The sequence below is a fragment of the Anser cygnoides genome, unplaced genomic scaffold, assembly GCF_040182565.1.
Source record: "Anser cygnoides isolate HZ-2024a breed goose unplaced genomic scaffold, Taihu_goose_T2T_genome scaffold_45_1, whole genome shotgun sequence".
Classification (NCBI taxonomy): domain Eukaryota; kingdom Metazoa; phylum Chordata; class Aves; order Anseriformes; family Anatidae; genus Anser; species Anser cygnoides.
The window spans coordinates 38,386-56,879 of NW_027103069.1; the positions used below are offsets into that span (position 1 = coordinate 38,386).

The 18,494-nt window shown below is 42.2% G+C and overlaps 1 long non-coding RNA gene across 2 annotated transcripts; it reads left to right on the forward strand.

Annotated features, from left to right (window-relative positions):
- The first annotated feature begins 5,968 nt into the window (after positions 1–5,968).
- LOC136789448 (uncharacterized) lies at positions 5,969–17,137 on the forward strand. Of its 2 annotated transcripts, XR_010828190.1 has the most exons (4): positions 5,970–6,029; positions 13,963–14,054; positions 15,752–15,904; positions 16,634–17,137. It is a non-coding gene; the product is annotated as an uncharacterized lncRNA (long non-coding RNA). The 2 variants fall into 2 exon arrangements; XR_010828189.1 differs by lacking the exon at positions 16,634–17,137 and having other exon boundaries at positions 5,969–6,029; positions 15,752–16,576.
- Positions 17,138–18,494: the final 1,357 nt, after the last annotated feature.

Sequence of the window (18,494 nt, forward strand, 5' to 3'; positions counted from 1 at the left end):
CAGGGTATGGGGATGTGAATGCCTGGATAGAATGGGTCAAATATACTGTCCAGAGTCTCAACCATAGCAATTGCTATGCTTGTGCCTCGGGACGACCGATTGCCCAGATAGTGCCCTTCCCGTTGGGGTGGACCAAGGATTCCCAGGGGATGCGATGTATGATTGCATTGTACCAAGAAAAGACTGCCTGGGGAAAAGAGGCCTGTAAGTCTCTCTCTTTGCTGTTCCCTTCCTTGCATGATAGCAATATCAGGGTTCCCCCTGTTTTCTCTACATCTATAGGTAACCATACAGCTTGCCTCTCACGGCAGGGTGTGAGTGCTGCCCAGCATTTGGGGAGAATTTGCCTTGTGCACGAGGACCTTGAATGCTACCAAGGACTTGATGGGAAACTACTCAAGACTTGAGATCCCCAGGGCAGATCTCTGGTGGTACTGTGAAGGGAAGATCTTACGGTCCACCCTACCATCTAAACGGGGAGGCACTTGTGCACTTGTTCAATTAGCTATACCCTTCGCCCTGGCATTTGAAAGAGAAACATCACATGTATCCAGAAGAAGTAAAAGAAGCTTAGGAGTATCATTCGATGATAGAGTCTACATAGATTCCACTGGGGTGCCTAGAGGAGTTCCCGATGAACATAAAGCCAGGAATCAAATTGCTGCAGGGTTTGAGTCACTGTTCTGGTGGGTAACAATCAATAAGAATGTGGATTGGATTAATTATATTTATTTTAATCAGCAGAGATTCATAAATTATACAAGGCGTGCGATAAGAGGAACCGCTGAACAACTAGATGCCACCAGCAAAATGTCTTGGGAAAACAGAATAGCATTAGATATGATGCTCTCAGAGAAAGGAGGTGTGTGTGTGTGATGCTGAGCAACCACTGTTGCACTTTTATACCCAACAGTACTGCCCCGGATGGCACAGTAACTAGAGCATTGCAAGGGCTTACAACCCTTGCCAGTGAATTGGCAGAATAATTGGGAACAGACACTTCCATCACAGGATGTTTGGAATCTTGGTTTGGTAAATGGAAAGGGATGGTAATGTCCATATTTACATCCTTGATTGTAGTAGCAGGAGCTTTGACAGCCATTGGTTGTTGCATTATCCCCTGTGTAAGAGGACTAGTCCAGTGGTTAATTGAAACTGCACTATTGAAACAAATGACCATGGAGCCACCACCTTACTCAGATAAGATGATGATATTAGAGGAGATGGAAAGCAAAGAAAGTGAAGAAGAGGAAGATATCTACCAAAATAGACCTTAGAGAAAAGTTTTGCAAAAATCAACAATTTATAAAGGAGAAAAGGGGGGAATTGTGGGAATAAAAATGTTGTTTTTGCACAGAGTTACATTGTTTAGAGGGAAGGAATGTGGTATTGAGATATGCTTGCAGTGATAAGAAAGCTTAACAGACAACCTTGTAAAATGCAGACAACCAGACTCCTTAGTGCAATTAGGCAGAAATCACGGTGTCAAGTCAAGTCAGATAAGTGAAGAAACATTACCACCTCGAAGAGTAAAAAAGTCAAAAGAAATTTGACTTATAACAGGCCGGCAACTGAAAGCCATGTATTGTTTGTGAAGCATCGGATAGATTGTGAACCTGGATTACCCAGTCAATGGGGAAACAGGGGAGGGTCCCGGTCGTCGAGAAATAAAGTATACAAACTGTACTGTGTGACTAGTAGGTGCGCTCCTGCTTGTGGGATGCCCGCCATTGTAACCACGAATAAAAATGCTACTTCACTGAGATCCTCGCCTGAGCCTATGTTATTGCCTACAGAGTGTTTCTCACAGGACCTCTTGGGAAAGTTTCTCTACAGCCGAGATGTAGGCCCATAGAGAGGAAGAGAGACTTTCTTCGTACTGCTGGAGTTGGATTAGCCGAAGTGCCTTTTGCAGGAGTTGGATCAGATCCAGAGTCATTCTCTTCAACTTGAGGGTGCTGAATAGCGTTTTAGTTTTTGATAAGCACAGGTGTCCTGGTTTCAGCTAGGACAGAGTTAATTTTCCTCCTGGTAGCTGGTAGGGTGCTATGTTTTGGATTTAGGATGAGAAGAGTGTTGATAACACACTGATGTTTTAATTGTTGCAGAGCAGCGCTTACACCAGGCCAAGGACTTTTCAGCTTCTCGCTCTGTCCTGCCAGCGAGCAGGCTAGGGGTGCAGCAGGAGCTGGGAGGGGACAGACCCAGGACAGCTGACCCAAACTGGCCAAAGGGGTATTCCATACCATCCGACGTCATGCTAAACAATATATAGGGGTGGCTGGCCGGGGTGGGGGGACCAGCTGCTCAGGGATGGGCTGGGCATCGGTCAGCGGGTGGAGAGCAATTGCATTCTGCATCACTTGTTTCGTACGCATTAGTGGTAGTACTATTATCATTATTTTTTTTCCCCTGTCCTAATAAACTGTCTCTATCTCAGCTCACAGGCTTCACTTTCCCGTTTCTCTCCCCCATCCCAGAGAGGGAGGGGGGAGGGTGAGCGAACGGCTGTGTGGTGCTTAGCTGCTGGCCCGGTTAAACCACAACAACAGGCCAGGCTGCAGCACGGTGCAGTGAGATTGAACTCTCTGGCGTTGCCAAGGTCCTGGCATATCTTTTTATAACATTCTACCTGTTTTTTATGATTCCACGCTTGGTCAGTTTTGAAGTCCAAAACCACTGGAGGTGACAGCCATAATAGATAACTGCACATATTGTCCCACATGCCTTGCCACCCATATCTATCCTGACTTAGGGCAGATCTGTATGTGATATTCTTAACGAGTTGTTTAACCTTAGACAAACCCAAAAACACATTCAGGAGACATAGCAATAGGAAGTGATAAACAGCAAAAGAGAGGGGTTACATAAAATAACCTTGTGAACAAATAAATAAACTTTGAAAACAATTAAATCAACATTGTTATTGGCAGCTTTTAAGCAAATATATTACTTATAACAAATTATAAACAAATTTGTTTTAACATGCTCTGGTTATCTCTATCATCATCTCAACCCTTCATGCCCTATGTTGGGCACCAAAAAAGACTGTTATGGTTTAACTCAGCAGGCAGCTAAGTACCACATAGCTCTTCACTTGCTCCTCCCCACAGTGGGATGGGGAAGAGAATCAGGGAAAAAAAAAAAAGGTCAAACTCGTGGGTTGAGATAAAGACAGTTTAATAGGAAATAAAAGGGAGGAAAAAATGAATATACAAAGCAAGTGAAGCATAACACATTTGCTCACCATCAGCCAACCTATGCTCAGACTGTCCCCAAGCAATGGCAGCCCCCCTGCTGAAAACCAGGAAATAAGAGAAGTTCATGCATTGTGGTTTCCATTAACAATCTGATGCATTTATTAATGCATTAATGATGCATTAATACAGGTGCATTCCATCATAATTAAATTTTTGTATTAACTTACTTTGTAAATAAAAGAATCAATCAGAAATGTAGCTCTATACATTTTCTGAATGTAATATGTTGCTAAATAATATAGCAAGGTCTGAAACTGGTGCTCTTGGCTGAGGACCATCCCTTAGCTCCTGTGACATTATTTATTTCATAATTCAGTACTATGCACAATTTCCTTTGAAATATCCTATAAACTTATAAAGTGCATTGAGTTTCATACCTGACTAGCACCAGCTGACTAGTGAAGGTCAAAGCTGAGGAAAATAAATAACGGTGACAAATGTACTTGAAAACAAAGGACTCTAGAGTTGCACAAAAGCCATCTTTACTACCTTAAATAATCTTTTTCTAGACACATGAGAAGATTTGATAATATACAGAACAGATTAAGAGCATACATTCTGACAATTTGTTTTCATAGAATAATAGAAACATAGAATGGTTTAGATTAGAAGTGACATGAAAAATCATCTAGTTCTATTGGCAGGGACACCTTCCGCTACACCAGGTAGCTCAAAGCCCCATCTAACCTGGCCTTAAACACTTCCAGGGATGGGGAAGCCACAGCTTCTCTGGGCAACCTGTTCCAGTGCTGCACCACCCTCATAGGAAATAATTCCTTCCTTATATCCAATCTAAATCTACCCTCTTGTAGTTTAAAGCCATTACTCCTTGTCCTATCACTACAGCCCCTGATAAAGAGTCCCTCTCCAGCTTTCTTTTAGGCCCCCTTTAGGTACTGGAATGCTGCTATAAGGTCTCCCTGGAGCCTTCTCTTCTCCAGGCTGAACAACCCCAACTCCCTCAGCCCGTCTTCATAAGAGAGGTGCTCCAGCCCCCTGATCATCTTTGTGTCACTCTATAGCCTTATTTCTTAAGAAATTGCACATATTTTTGGCCCTCTTTACTTGATATATGAAACCAGATTTACAGATATAACCTTATATAGAACAAATATTTGAGACTTGGCTATGTGCAAACTGTAGGTTTATTTTAACATTTTACAGTTGCAGAAAGTAAAGAAAGATCTTGAGATGGTATTGTCAACAACTCAATCAAAGAATAAAAACTGAAAGAAGATCTGGAAAGGTAATAAAGTAATTTGGACTTAAAAATGATGTAAGCTATTTACTACAAATTATTGTTTTGACTGCTTAGAGAAAACTGTATTTATCGATTGTGCAACTTCCTATTTGTCATGTTTCAAAGAGAACAGCGGTGGCATGAAGGACAGAAGTAGATACTGGGTGTTTTTAACGGAATGGAAGAAGAGATGAAAAATGAAGTTGTACCATGTTCTGAAAAAAAGGTATTGCTATAATGTCAAGTTTTTCATATTGCATTTAAATTTCAAGAGAAGCAAGTGAGCAAACTCTTAAAAACATACTACTTGTTTGTCCTAGTTTTGGCTAGGATAGAGTTAATTTTCCTCCTAGTAGGAACTGTGTTTTCGATTTAGGATGAGAATAATGGTGATAACATAGAATCATAGAATCATAGAATATCCCAAGTTGGAAGGGACCCATAAGGATCATCAAGTCCAACTCCTGGCACCGCACAGGTCTACCCAAAATTTTAGACCATGTGACTAAGTGCACAGTCCCATCGCTTCTTAAACTCTGACAGGCTTGGTGCAGTGACTACTTCCCTGGGGAGCCTCTTCCAGTGTGCGACCACCCTCTCGGTGAAGAACCTCTTCCTGATGGCCAGCCTAAACTTCCCCCGCCTCAGCTTGACACTGTTCCCGCGGGTCCTATCACTGGTGATTACGGAGAATAGGTCACCTGCCTCTCCACTCCCCCTCGCGAGGAAGTTGTAGACTGTGATGAGGTCCCCCAACATGCTGATGTTTTAATTGTTGCAGAGCAGTACACTAAGTCAAGGACTTTGCAGCTTCTCACACCTCCCTGTCAGTGAGAAGGCTGGGGGTGCAGCAGGAGCTGGGAGGGGACTGTGAGAAAAATCTCAATAATTTTCTTCAGACAGGATCTTCTGTGAAGCTATTTTGTTCCTGATTGCAATGGCAGGCATCCTGCAAGCAGGAGCGTACAGTAAAAGATTATATATATAAATTTACATAGGGAACTTATATTCCCTATTACCCGACACCTGATTTCTCCCGTTTCCTCATTGGTTGAGTACTACAGGTTCACAACCTACTCAACACTCTTCTATACCATATATGTACAATTTCATTTGACCAACTATTAATTTCTCCTATTCCTTTTTTTTTCCTTCTTCTCTCATGATTAGAGGGCCTGTGATTTTTGTGTTTACTGATTTCGCACTGCTTATCCTGTTTTTCTTAGCTATCCTCCTTATTTTGGAACAGTGGGACCTTCCCCTTATCTGCTTAACATACTCCCCACTGCTATGCTACTGTCATGCCTGCATGATCACTTTTGAGTACGCAAGGTTAGTGGAATTTTCCACTTCAAAAACACTTCCTATTGCAAAAACACAACTTTGTTTCTCCCAGGACAGCTGACCCAAACTGACCAAAGGGGTATTCCATACCATATGACGTCATGCTGAACAATTAATATGGGGTGGCTGGCCAGGGTGGGGGGAACCAGCTGCTCGGGGATAGGCGGGCCATTGGTCAGCAGGTGGTGAGTAATTGCATTATGCATCACTTGTTTTGTACACACTATTATTAGTAGCACTATTATCATTATTATTATTTTTTCCTTTCTTTTCTGTCCTAATAAACAGTCTTTATCTCAACCCACAAGCTTTTACTTTTTTTATTTTCTTTTTCTTCCCCAATTCTCTCCCCCATCCCAGAGAGGGAGGGGAAAGGGTGAGCGAGCAGCTGAGTGATGCTTAGCTCCCGACCGGGTTAAACCACAGCAGTCCTTTTGGCGCACGCCGTGGGGCATGAAGGGTTGAGATAAAGACAGATCTGACCAGAGCGTGTTAAAACAAAATTGTTATAAGCATTAGATCAGTTTAATAGTTGCTATTCACAATGTTGATTGCTTTGATCTCAGGTCTGCTATGCCTGTTTTCCGAACTGAGATTTATAGCACGACTTACTGTATGTGCTCCCTGTCGCGCTGCTTATCCTTTCCAGGGGCTGGTTTAAGATTATTATTTTACTGTACGGTGTAACACTGGCTTATGATATGATAAAATTACTAGTCATGAGACTAATCTGGTATTGTACTCAGCATTGTTGTCAACTCCATATTTTGGAAACCCTACCTCAGAAACTATTAACAATTACACCTGTTGCCTTTTTTCTTCAGGGAGCCAATCTATGGAGGGGATGGGGGAGATGTTTTTATCCCACTTGTTCACTCTCCCTTTCTCCTTCACCCCCCTCTTCTCCTCCAGGCTAGTTACAATAGCTCTTCATAACTTTGAATATTCTTGGGATGTCCAGACCAGCATGTTCTTATTGTTATGTTAATGCACTTCAGGTTTTGTTTAAGGTTAAACAACTACTTAGGAATGTCATCCAGAGATCTGTCCTGAGGCAGGACAGTTATGAGTGGCAGGGAGTGGGGGAGAATATGGGCAGGCATCTAGAGCAGTGGGCACCTCCAATGCTTTGGAAATTCACCCCTGAACAACTGAAAAATTCTAAAAAACTGGTAGAATGCTTGAAAAAGGTGTGTCATCACCCTGGAAGTACCTGACATACAGAAATCACTGCAACGTGCTGGGGCTTGGCCTATGCTTACTGAGCTGCAATTGACTCCACTATAACTCTGGTGACAGACCCTGTGGCCACTCCAACCCCAGAGATTGGCCCTGCGGCCTGACAGGCCCATCAGCCATTATAGCCCCTACGGCCACTCCAATCCCTATGGCGACTCCAACACCTACAACAGGCCCTGTGGCCATTCCAAGCCCTGTGACCACTCCAAGCTCTGCAGCCACTCCAAGACCTATGATGGGCCCTGCAGCCACTCCAAGACCTGAGGCGGGCCCTGCGGCCACTCCAAGACCTGTGACGGGTCCTGCAGTCATTCCAACCCCTGTGACAGGCCCTGCAGCTGTTCCAACCCGTGTTGGAAACAAAACAAACAGTGCCAGCGTCAGTTGTTCCTGTATCCAAGATGAAACAATGGATGAAAAAGTCAGTTTGGATCTCTTTAGCGGAATATTTTCATAGAATAATAAAGGTTGAAAAAGACCTCCAAGGTCATCTGGTCTTAATAATATAATACTTATAACAATTTTGTTTTAACATGCTCTGGTCAGATCTGTTGTTATCTCAACCCTTTTTTTGCCCCACTTTAGGTGCCTATTGGGTGTTTGGGTGACTTGTGGTTTAACCCGGCAAGCAGCAAAGTACCACGCAGCTGTTTGCTCACTTCCCCCCAGGGGGATGGGGGAGAGAACCAGAAAAATGTAAAACTCATGGGCTGACATAAAGACAGTTTAATAGGACAGAAAAGGAAGGGTGTGTTTTTAATATGTTAATGACCCTTAATGAGCAAAAGGTTAACATAGGTCAGTTTGGAATCTTCCTTTAACTGTTTTTCTCCTTATTGTTTTTTACCTTTCATTCCTTATCTCCCTTGCTTCTGCTAGCTCAAGGCTACCAGTCTCCCTGTTTTCTTTAAGGTTTCCTTGTTTTCTCAACTTAAAACTACCATTTCCCCCCTTTGAGACTATGAACCTCACTTTTAGGCTTCATAGTTCTCACTACATAGTTCTTGTCCATTACTGCTAATTTGAGGAAGTACTCTGTTATCCATATCTCATTTTGCTAGCATTACTCGGTGAGGTTTGCATCGGTAGTGGCATTGCTTATGATTTCTAGTGTTGCAGAAATGTTTACTATTGCCCTTTCAAGTTCTATTATTCCCAATGAAGGGATTAAGGCCCTCCACAAAGCATGAAACCAGGTATTTCTGTTTGAAAGGGGATTATAAATGCCTTGATTCTCCTGAGGCGTCATAAAGATAGCCTGTGATCTTAGCCAACTCCTTAAGTCTGAGTGTTATGGAGTCTAACGTCTGGAACTACAATTCCCAGGGCACAAGTCCCATACCATCCAGGAGGAAGTGCTTTTCGTGCTCATGGAACACATAGCAAATATACTCCTCCCAGGGATATCCACCAATGGAGGCCGATAGGTCCACTTCTATTTCCATAATTTTTTATGATAGTGTAATTGGTAGTTTCAACTGTAATAATTGCTTTACATTATCCAGTTAGATTCCAAGAACCTACATACGATCCCTGGGCCACGTTCTCCTTACTTCTATTAACTGAATATACACATGAAAGATTTTCTCTCTGTCCTGGTTTCAGTTAGGACAGAGTTAATTTTCCTCCTAGTAGCTGGTAGGGTGCTATGTTTTGGATTAGGATGAGAAGAGCGCTGATAACATGCTGATGTTTTAATTGTTGCAGAGCAGTGCTTACACCAAGCCAAGGACTTTTCGGCTTCTCGCTCTGTCCTGCCAGCGAGCAGGCTAGGGGTGCAGCAGGAGCTGGGAGGGGACAGACCCAGGACAGCTGACCCAAACTGGCCAAAGGGGTATTCCATACCATCTGACGTCATGCTAAACAATATATAGGGGTGGCTGGCCGGGGTAGGGGGGCCGGCTGCTCGGGGATAGGCTGGGCATCGGTCAACGGGTGGTGAGCAATTGCATTGTGCATCACTTGTTTCGTACACATTATTATTATTAATACTATTATCATTATCACTATTATTATTATTATTATTATTATTTGCCTGTCTTAATAAACTGTCTTTATCTCAACCCACAGGCTTCACTTTCCCGTTTCTCTCCCCCATCCCAGAGAGGGAGGGGGGAGGGTGAGCAAACGGCTGTGTGGTGTTTAGCTGCCAGCCGGGTTAAACCACAACACTCTCTCAATAGGATACACAAGGATAGAGGGAGACTGGGGTGGAGGAGAAATACTAGCATTGCTCGAGTTTGCTAATTGCCACACATCTGTCTTGTTTACAGTGAGTGGTACAGCATAGATAGGAGTTCCCTCATGTGCTGAGGCGGGTACACGGGTACACACACAACAAGATGATATGTCTGCAAAATGGGTTAACTTTAAAGCTAACTGAACTAGAGTTCTGTGTCGAAGCATTGGAACTGTAAGTCAACCCTGTTAAGGAAATTCTAATCAGAACAGAAATCATTTTGTCCTTTTAAACAGCAATTTCAAGTCCTCGGTCGGTTCTACTTGCCACAAAGTCTCTTTTGCTTCTTCTGATGGTAGGTCTTGCTTCTCCTCTTCTGGTGGTGGTGCCTTCACACGAGTGGAGTGAATCCACGATTTGATCCTTTCCACCTTGACTGCAGTGTAGGTGTGGAGCATGACAGTATAGGGTCCTTTCCACTTTTCCTTTAGAGGCTCATCTTTGCACATTCAAATCAGTACCTAGTGTCCAGGTCGGAATGGGTGTACTGGAACATCCAGTGGAATTGGTAGTCACTCCTGTACATATCTGTAGAGAGAGGACAACACAGCAGACAAAGACAGCAAATATTGCCTTACCCAACCTTCCCCTCTTACATGCATTTGACTCCCTTCTGTCACTAATTCATTTACTGGGTATGGTTTGCCATATAACAATTCAGATGGGCTAACTTTTCCTGTAGCTTTGGGGGCTATCCTAATTCTCAACAAAGCTATTGGTAGGGCTTCCAACCACTTCAGTTGAGCTTCCTGGCAAATTTTAGTTAACTGACTTTTTAGTGTTTGATTCATTTTTTCTGCTTGTCCACTCGATTGTGGTCTCCAAGTAGTATGTAAATACCACTTAATCTGTAATGCTCTTGATATTTCTTGAACTACTTGTGATATAAAATGAGATCCACTGTCTGAGGAGAGTACCTCTGGTATTCTAAACCATGGGGTTACTGATTTCAGTAAAGCCTTTATGACCTCCTTAGCTTTATTAGTTTGGCTTGGGAAGGCCTATGGCCATCCAGCGAGTGTGTCCATTGGTACTAGAAGATATCGATATGATCCTTGTCTGAGCAACTCATAAAGGTCCACTTGCCAATACTCCCCAGGTTTCATCCCTTTTATTCTCTCCCCTGGCAGTGGTTTTGGCTGGATCTTGGGGTTGTTGGCACAGCATACAGGACACTTTCGCACTATTTGGTTTGCGATAGTTTGCATTTTTGGTCCAATTGAAAAGCACTTCAGTCTATCCACTATGGCATCAGCACCAAAGTGTGTCCCTTCATGTTAGTCTTTCATTAGCTGTTCACTCAGTTTCTGTTATTAGGATCTGTTCAATGGGATCTCCCTCCCATCTTTTTGCTTTGTACATTAGTTTTTCTGCTAGTTGGAGTTCTTCAGCGGAATATTTTTGTAGAATCATAGAATCATTAGGGTTGGAAAAGACCTCCAAGATCATCTGGTGCAACCATCCCCCTACCACCAATAATACCCACTAAACCATGTCCCTAAGCACCACATCTAACCTTTCCTTAAAAACCTCCAGGGATGGTGACTCCACAACCTCCCTGGGCAAGCCATTCCAATGCCTAACTACTCTTTCTGAGAAGAAATTTCTCCTAATTTCCAACCTGAAGCTCCCCTGGCACAACTTGAGGCCATAACCTCTAGTCCTATCACTAGTTATCTGCGAGAAGAGGCCGAACCCCAGTGGATTAAGTGAAGTCTTTGCGCAGGGGACTAACATACCTTGTAGGTCTCCCAGTGCACTTCTGGCTGCTTCTTTGGCTGTTAAAGTCAGCTTTCCTGTTCCCTATTATTATGTCATGAACTCCAAAGGCCTATTTAGAATCCGTATAGACATTGAGTGCCTTCTCTTCTGCTAATTCCAAGGGCCTAGTCAAGGAAATTAATTCGTTTTTTTTTTGTGCTGAAGTGTTATGGGGTAGTGACTTTGCTTCTACAGTGTCCCAAAGGGTCATGACCACATGTCCTGATTTATGCTGTCCATTTTCCATAAAACTGCTACCATCTGTAAAATACTCAAGATGTACATTTAGTGATTTAGTTCATCCTTAAGGTCAGCTCTACTGGCATACGTGTGCTCAATAATATCCACAAAATCACGTTGGATTTCTCCTGTCTTCTTGGTTAGAAGAAGCATAGCCGGGTTCAGGGTGCTGACCATGGACAGATTTATGTCTCCTTGGTCTACTAACACGGCTTGATATTTAGCCATTCGACTTGGGGATAGCCAGCGGTTTCCTTTGGCTTCCATTACAGCTAGCACTGCATGTGGCATAAATACCATCAAGGGTTGTCCCAGAGTCAGTTTTCTACCCTCTTGGACTAGGAGTGCAGTCAGTGCTACTGCCCTCAAACAAGATTGTTTCCTCTAGCTGTTTGGAAAAGTAGGCCACTGGTGTTTCCCCAGTGTCCGGGTCATTACCCTGGCTGCCACCCCTCTTTGTTCATGAACAAACAACTGTAAAGGTTTTTCCATGTTTGGCAGCCCTAGGGCTGGTGCTGGTATAAGGGCCCTTTTTATATCATCAAATCCCTTTTGGCACTCAGCTGTCCACTCCAACACATTTTCTGGCCCCTTTGTGGCTTCATACAGAAGCTTTGCTATTAGTCGAAAATTGGGGATCCAGATTCGACAAAAACCTGCCATCCCTAGCAATCCTCGCAATTGTTTTTTTGTTTTGGGAACAGCAGTTCAGCATATAGCTTCTTTTCACTCTGAACCTAATGCTCACTGTCCTTGGAAGATATCGAACCCCAGATACTGTATTTTCTGCTGGGCGATCATAGAATCATAGAATGGCCTGGGTTGAAAAGGACCTTAAAGATCATCTAGTTTCAACCCCCCTGCTCTGGGCAGGGTTATAAACCATTAGAGCAGGCTGCCCAGAGCTGCATCCAGCCTGGCCTTGAATGCCTCCAGGGATGGGGCATCCACAGCCTCTCTGGGCAACCTGTTCCAGTGCCTCACCATCCTCTGAGTGAAAAACTTTCTCCTAATATCTAACCTAAATCTCCCCGTCTTAGTTTAAAACCATTCCCCCTTTGTCCTATCACTATCAACACACATAAACAGGCATTCCCCCTCCTGTTTATACGCTCCCTTCAAGTACTGGAAGGCTGCAATGAGGTCTCCCCAGAGCCTTCTCTTCTCCAAGCAAAAGAAGCCCAGTTCCCTCAACCTTTCTTCACAAGAGAGGTGCTCCAGCCCTCTGATCATCTTTGTGGCCCTCCTCTGGACCCATTCTAAGAGCTCCACATCCTTCTTGTGCTGGGGGCCCCAGGCCTGCACGCAGTATTCCAGGTGGGGTCTCACAAGAGCAAAGTAGAGGGGGACAATCACCTCCCTCTCCCTGCTGGCCACCCATTTTTTGATGCAGCCCAGGACATAGTTGGCTTTCCGGGCTGCAAGCACGCACTGCCAGCTCATGTCCAGCTTCTCATCCAGCAGGACCCCCAAGTCCTTTTTTCACCTTGGTTACGGGTGCAACCAACACTGGTACAGTTTGTTTCCCTGGCTCAGCCTTGGGGCCCGTTTTAGGGCTTGGAGTGGCCGCTGGCTCTGTCTCAGAGGTTGAAGTGGCCGCCGGGTCTGTCACTGGGGTTATATTGGCATTGAGTGCAGCTTGGTAAGCATAGGCCAAGCCCCAGCACGTTGCAGTGATTTCTTTATGTCTGGTACTGCCAGGGTGATGACACACCTTTTTCAAGCACTCTACCAGTTTTTTTAGGATTTTTCAGTTGTTCGGGGGTAAATTTCCAAAGCACTGGAGGTGCCCACTGCTCTAGATGCCTGCCCATATCCTCCCACTCTCCCTGCCACTCATAACTGTCCTGCCTCAGGACAGATCTCTGGATGACACTCTTAAGTATTTGTTTAACCTTAGACAAAACCTGAAGTGCATTCAGGAGACATAGCAATGAGAACATGCTGGTCTGAACATCCCAAGGATATTCAAAGTTCTGGAAAGCTACCGTAACTCGCCTGGAGGAGATTAAAGGGAGAGTGAACAAATGGGAAAAAACATCTTCCCCTGACCCCTCCATAGACTGGCTCCCTGAAGAAAAAGCATGAAAGGTGTAATTATTAACAGTTTCTGAGGTAGGGTTCCCAAAGTATGGAGTTGATGACAATGCTGAGTACAAATACCAGATTAGTCTCATGGCCGGTAATTTTATCATATCGTAAGCCAGTGTTACACAGTATAGCAAAATAATAACCCTGCCGACACTGCCGACTCATGTCCAGCTTCTCGTCCAGCAGGACCCCCAAGTTTTTCTCCGCAGGGTTGCTCTCAAGTTCCTCTTCTCCCAGTCTATATAAATACCTGGGATTATGCACTGTGATTATGCAAAACACACTGGCGTTCCTGATGCTGAATGTCAACAAAAGTTGTGGTTAAGTTAGGGCTTCAGTAATAAAATAAGATCTCATTCTAAGGACTATGAGATTGCATCAGTTTTGTATTTTGATTTCAGTGCACAATATACTATAATCTAATTAGTTAGCTTAGTCTTAGTACAGTATGATTCGTTTTTCATTTATAAATGAATCATGCATTTTCCTTTAGGAAAATGTTTCCAAAAGCCATTTTCTTGGCCGTGCTATATGAGTTTTTCTTTCAGGTGAGAAAATCTAGATGCAATTCCCTGTATTGCCTTCACGAGATACTGCAAGGAGCTGCTATTAAGACACGGAGGTAGCCCTTTGTTTCAAGGTATTTTTAGCATTGTTTTGTTTTGTTTTGTTTCCGCCGCCACCCCCACCCCCCACCCCCACAAGGAGGATGGTTATAAGTTTTAAAAGTTTACATTCTCAAACTTCCAGTTTTATAAGGTACTATAAAATATTGACAAAAAGCAAGGAAGCGATAAGCCTATGACACAAACACGTTGAGAATGAGCCAAAAGATAAGAACCTGGGGTAACAAGAGCTTTCAGAGCTCATAACGAGAGGCAAGAACATCTAGCACACAGCTATAGAGCTTACTGTTCCTCCAAAGCTAGCTCAGAACAGCTACTGCTAGTTGCCATTAAATGAAATCACAGAGATCAGCACAGAAATCTGTACTCATTTATTACTGAAATGTTTAAAATGCTTCTCAGTTTTTAATATCTAGATGAAAAAAAGTATTAAAACAGTATAAAAAAAACAGTTTTAAGAAATATTTTTTCTACATTTCAAGGAACCATTTTATACAGAAGCATCACAACAATTACTTTGATATTGTCAGATAAAACTATTTTGAACTTATCCCTCTTTCAGTGATCTTTTCACTCAATTTATCTACTATATTTTCCAAACTTACTGATAACAAGGTGCTTTTTATAACTTTGGAACATGCTGAAGTTTTGGTGTTTTATCTATTGCTACTATCTGTCCAGGATAGGACAAACAGTCTGTTTAAAATGAATGCCTACCCAAGAAGCGATAAAGAACGTTTTAGTATAATTAATCAGTGTTTGCACCAAGCTTAATAATGTAAGACACTATAAATTCTAGCAGGAATTTTATTTTCCACTTTATATATCCAATCCAGAGAAAACCATGTTTTAAAGAAAATTTCATCTCTAAATTAGTTAATTTGCTGCATAACTTGCTGTATATACAACAGTGTAAGAAGTCATTGAGATTTGTTTTTCCAATCATTTTCTGGCTACTGCCCATCGACATAGCCTCAGTGTCCTTAAATCTATGTATTTTGATATACGATTATCCTTATGGTATGCCCAGACTGACCTAGCAGAAGTTGTCAGCCGTCTCGCAAATCACACAGCAGAGTGAACAGCATCTCTACAGTGCTGGGTGTTGTGACTTGAAGCTACAGAGCAGTCAGGGCTTTGCTTAAGATCAGTTTTCTTGTTTCCAGAAAGATCATGACAATTTGATTATTAAAAACAAAAACAAACAAAAAAGTAAAACTTCATTAAATTCAGTCATAAATACTCACCAGCAACATTATAAAGTGAAGGCCTTTGAAAAAGATATCCAAATTGTTTGTAAAATATCTTTCAAACCAAACCCAATGCATCTGAGACGTGATTTCACTCTACACAGAGAATCAAGAACTGTAGAAAATTTTCACAAGTTTTCCATGGAAAACTTGGCTCTTCTTTAGTTAGATATTTTCATCGGCTAACAGATGTTCAGTGAAATGAGTACTCAACATTTTCCTCTCACCTGCAAATGCAGCTTTATTTCTTTTACTTCATGGATCATCGATTCACCTAACAGAGAAATCAATGTCCTATATAAAACAAATCTTAGTAGAAATAACACTAATTTAAAACTTTATTACAGCATACTGTAACAAGCACTAAACTTGAGATTAGCTGTGTCATAATTTGAGTCTCACAGGCCATGCCATCTTTCTCTTGCTTTGCAGCTCTATTAATGTTTTTCTTTTTGTAACAGAGATCAAAGCTAGAGACATCTGAGAAATCTGCAACATGCAGAGAATCACTGGGATGTGCTGCAAAGAGCAGGAGGAGGAAGAAGGAAGGGGGACCTCCAGTTCTTTTGACAATGGCACAGGTGTCCACACCCCATGCTTCTTCAAGGAAAAAGGCATGTAAATGAAATACGCAATTGATATATTTCTGGTCAAAATATAAGGATTCAACATCATCCATGGAACAAATTCTGTTTAAATGTTGCAAATACATCGTGGAATGCTTCCATGATTTACAAATTCTGGCCTCTGAATGTATTACGTGAAAGACAATATGCAATGCAGCAATGTTTGATTTTAAAGTTTCCAAACTTAGAATTTGCTTTAAGCTAGCTCTGTAATCACATTAATACAAATGCATTAAAATAACTAGTGAAGTTAAACTGTTCTTCACATTTGACAGTTTTGCACTAGCAAACAGGTTACTTCTGCAGTTGTGTCGTCCTTCTACGCGGATAAAACTTTTTCTCATCTGAATGTACTTCATTTTGCAAAGCTTTAGGAAGGCAGAAGCGTTTGTTTTTTAAAGTCAAAATATTCTCCTGAAATGTATTTATATTCTTTATTCCCCTCTATCTCTGCTCTAACAGCTTTTAGCTTCTGTTAAGTAAACACAAATGAGGAATCTGGCAAGGCTGACAAAGTCCCTTTCATGCCTTACTCCTATCAATTTTAAAGCAGTAGAATAGAGTACAAAGAGCACCTCCTAAACATCAAGTATTGATCCTGAACTGCAGAAATATTACTAAGTAGAAGCCTGTGACACTTTCTCAGATTAAAACTTGCTAGTCTTTCTTCCATTTAAAAAAAAATCAAGCTTAATGAACTTTCACTGAATTATATAGATAACCTACTGAAGCATCGGTAAAGGCTTCCTCTACCTGCCTGAGACTGATGAGTCTGGGATGAGGCTGAAGTTCTGAAAACTCAGTTTCACAGCCCAAATTACGAGCAGCGCTGGACCTGGCAATCTTCCGGCCCAAGGGTTTCATTCTGTTTCAGACTAAAAGCAATTAAAATAATAATCACACAATAATCACGCTTCTATAATAATAAAGAAGAAGATTTCTGGTGGTTTAAAAACTTCAGTGTTAGACCAATACTGAAGTCCTTCACTTCAAGGCTAGCCATATATGCTTAGCGATCCAATCTATGTGCCTTGCTTTCTTTTTTTTTTTTTTTAATAATGATGCAATTTTCTACTTAATATCAGAAAATTAATTCAAAGATTAATAAAATTCAGCAGTTCTGACTCCTCATTTTTATACAACTATATCCTGTACCTAAAAATTAGAAATTTGCATAATTTCAGACTTTTTCAAACATGGCAATATTATTTGATAATAAGTCTATTTGGTTTTAGCCAAAAATCTCCTACCATAACTGCTTGAATACATCTGCTGGTTGCAGTTGCTTTTCCTCAAGAGAAACTTATTAAACTACAGTAGAAAGAATTAAAGCCTGAATTATACTCAACCTTGGGTGAGAGCAGAATACTTCAGAGAATCACAGAATAATCTAGGTTGGAAGAGACCTCCAAGATCACCTAGTCCAACCTCTGACCTAACACTGACAAGTCCTCCACTAAACCATATCACTAAGCTCTACATCTAAACGTCTCTTAAAGACCTCCAGGGATGGTGACTCAACCACTTCCCTGGGCAGCCCATTCCAATGCCTAACAACCCTTTCAGTAAAGAAGTTCTTCCTAACATCCAACCTAAACCTCCCCTGGCGCAACTTTAGCCCATTCCCCCTCGTCCTGTCACCAGGCACGTGGGAGACCAGACCAACCCCTACCTCTCTACAGCCTCCTTTAAGGTACCTGTAGGGTGCGATAAGGTTGCCCCTGAGCCTCCTCTTCTCCAGACTACACAACCTCAGCTCCCTCAGCTGCTCCTCGTAAGACTTCTTCTCTAGACCCCTCACCAGCTTCTCCTGGCAGAGCTCCGACACTGCACAGGAATGCCCCCACCTTTTTCCTCCTTTCTTCAGCCCTGCTCCTTGGCAAAAAAAAAAAAACAAAAACAAACAAACAAACAAAAAAAACATGCTAGTGCTTCTGTCCAGATAGCTATCAATTGGGGAAAAAGTGCTGGCAAAGAGTCAGGACACACAAGTGAGTTTGCTGCTGGAAAAGGATGAACCTGTCTATGCTGACCTGTATGCTAATCAAAACAGAAATATTTCAGATCATCAAAATTGCTTCTGTACCAATATGCCTCACAGCACAAGTAATGCATCTTCCCCAGATTCACCCCCCTCTGTTCAGATTGTTGTACCATAGCCTCTCTTTTTTTTAACCAATTCAATCTCCCAACTACGAGTGTAATCTTTAAAGTTTCTGCTGATAGAGAAAAGTCTACTTATCTTCAGAGAAGGAGCAGGAGAATAGACGATGGGGAAGGCATTTCTTAGTAGCTACTGATACATCCCAGTCATGAATATCGGTGAGGACACTGGCCTGTGACCACCAGATGAGTTGTGACAATTAATTTTTTGAGGTGAATACCTCTGACAATAAAAACAAGACTAGGAGCATCAACTTGGTGCACGCAAGACACCAAGATTTCTGGTATTTGACATATACTAACAACTCAGTTCTGATAATCAGGTGAAAAACATCTTTGCACATACAACTGTACAAAGATATAGTACAAACTGACAAGCAGCTTCAAACAAATTTTCAGTTAGCAGAATATGGTG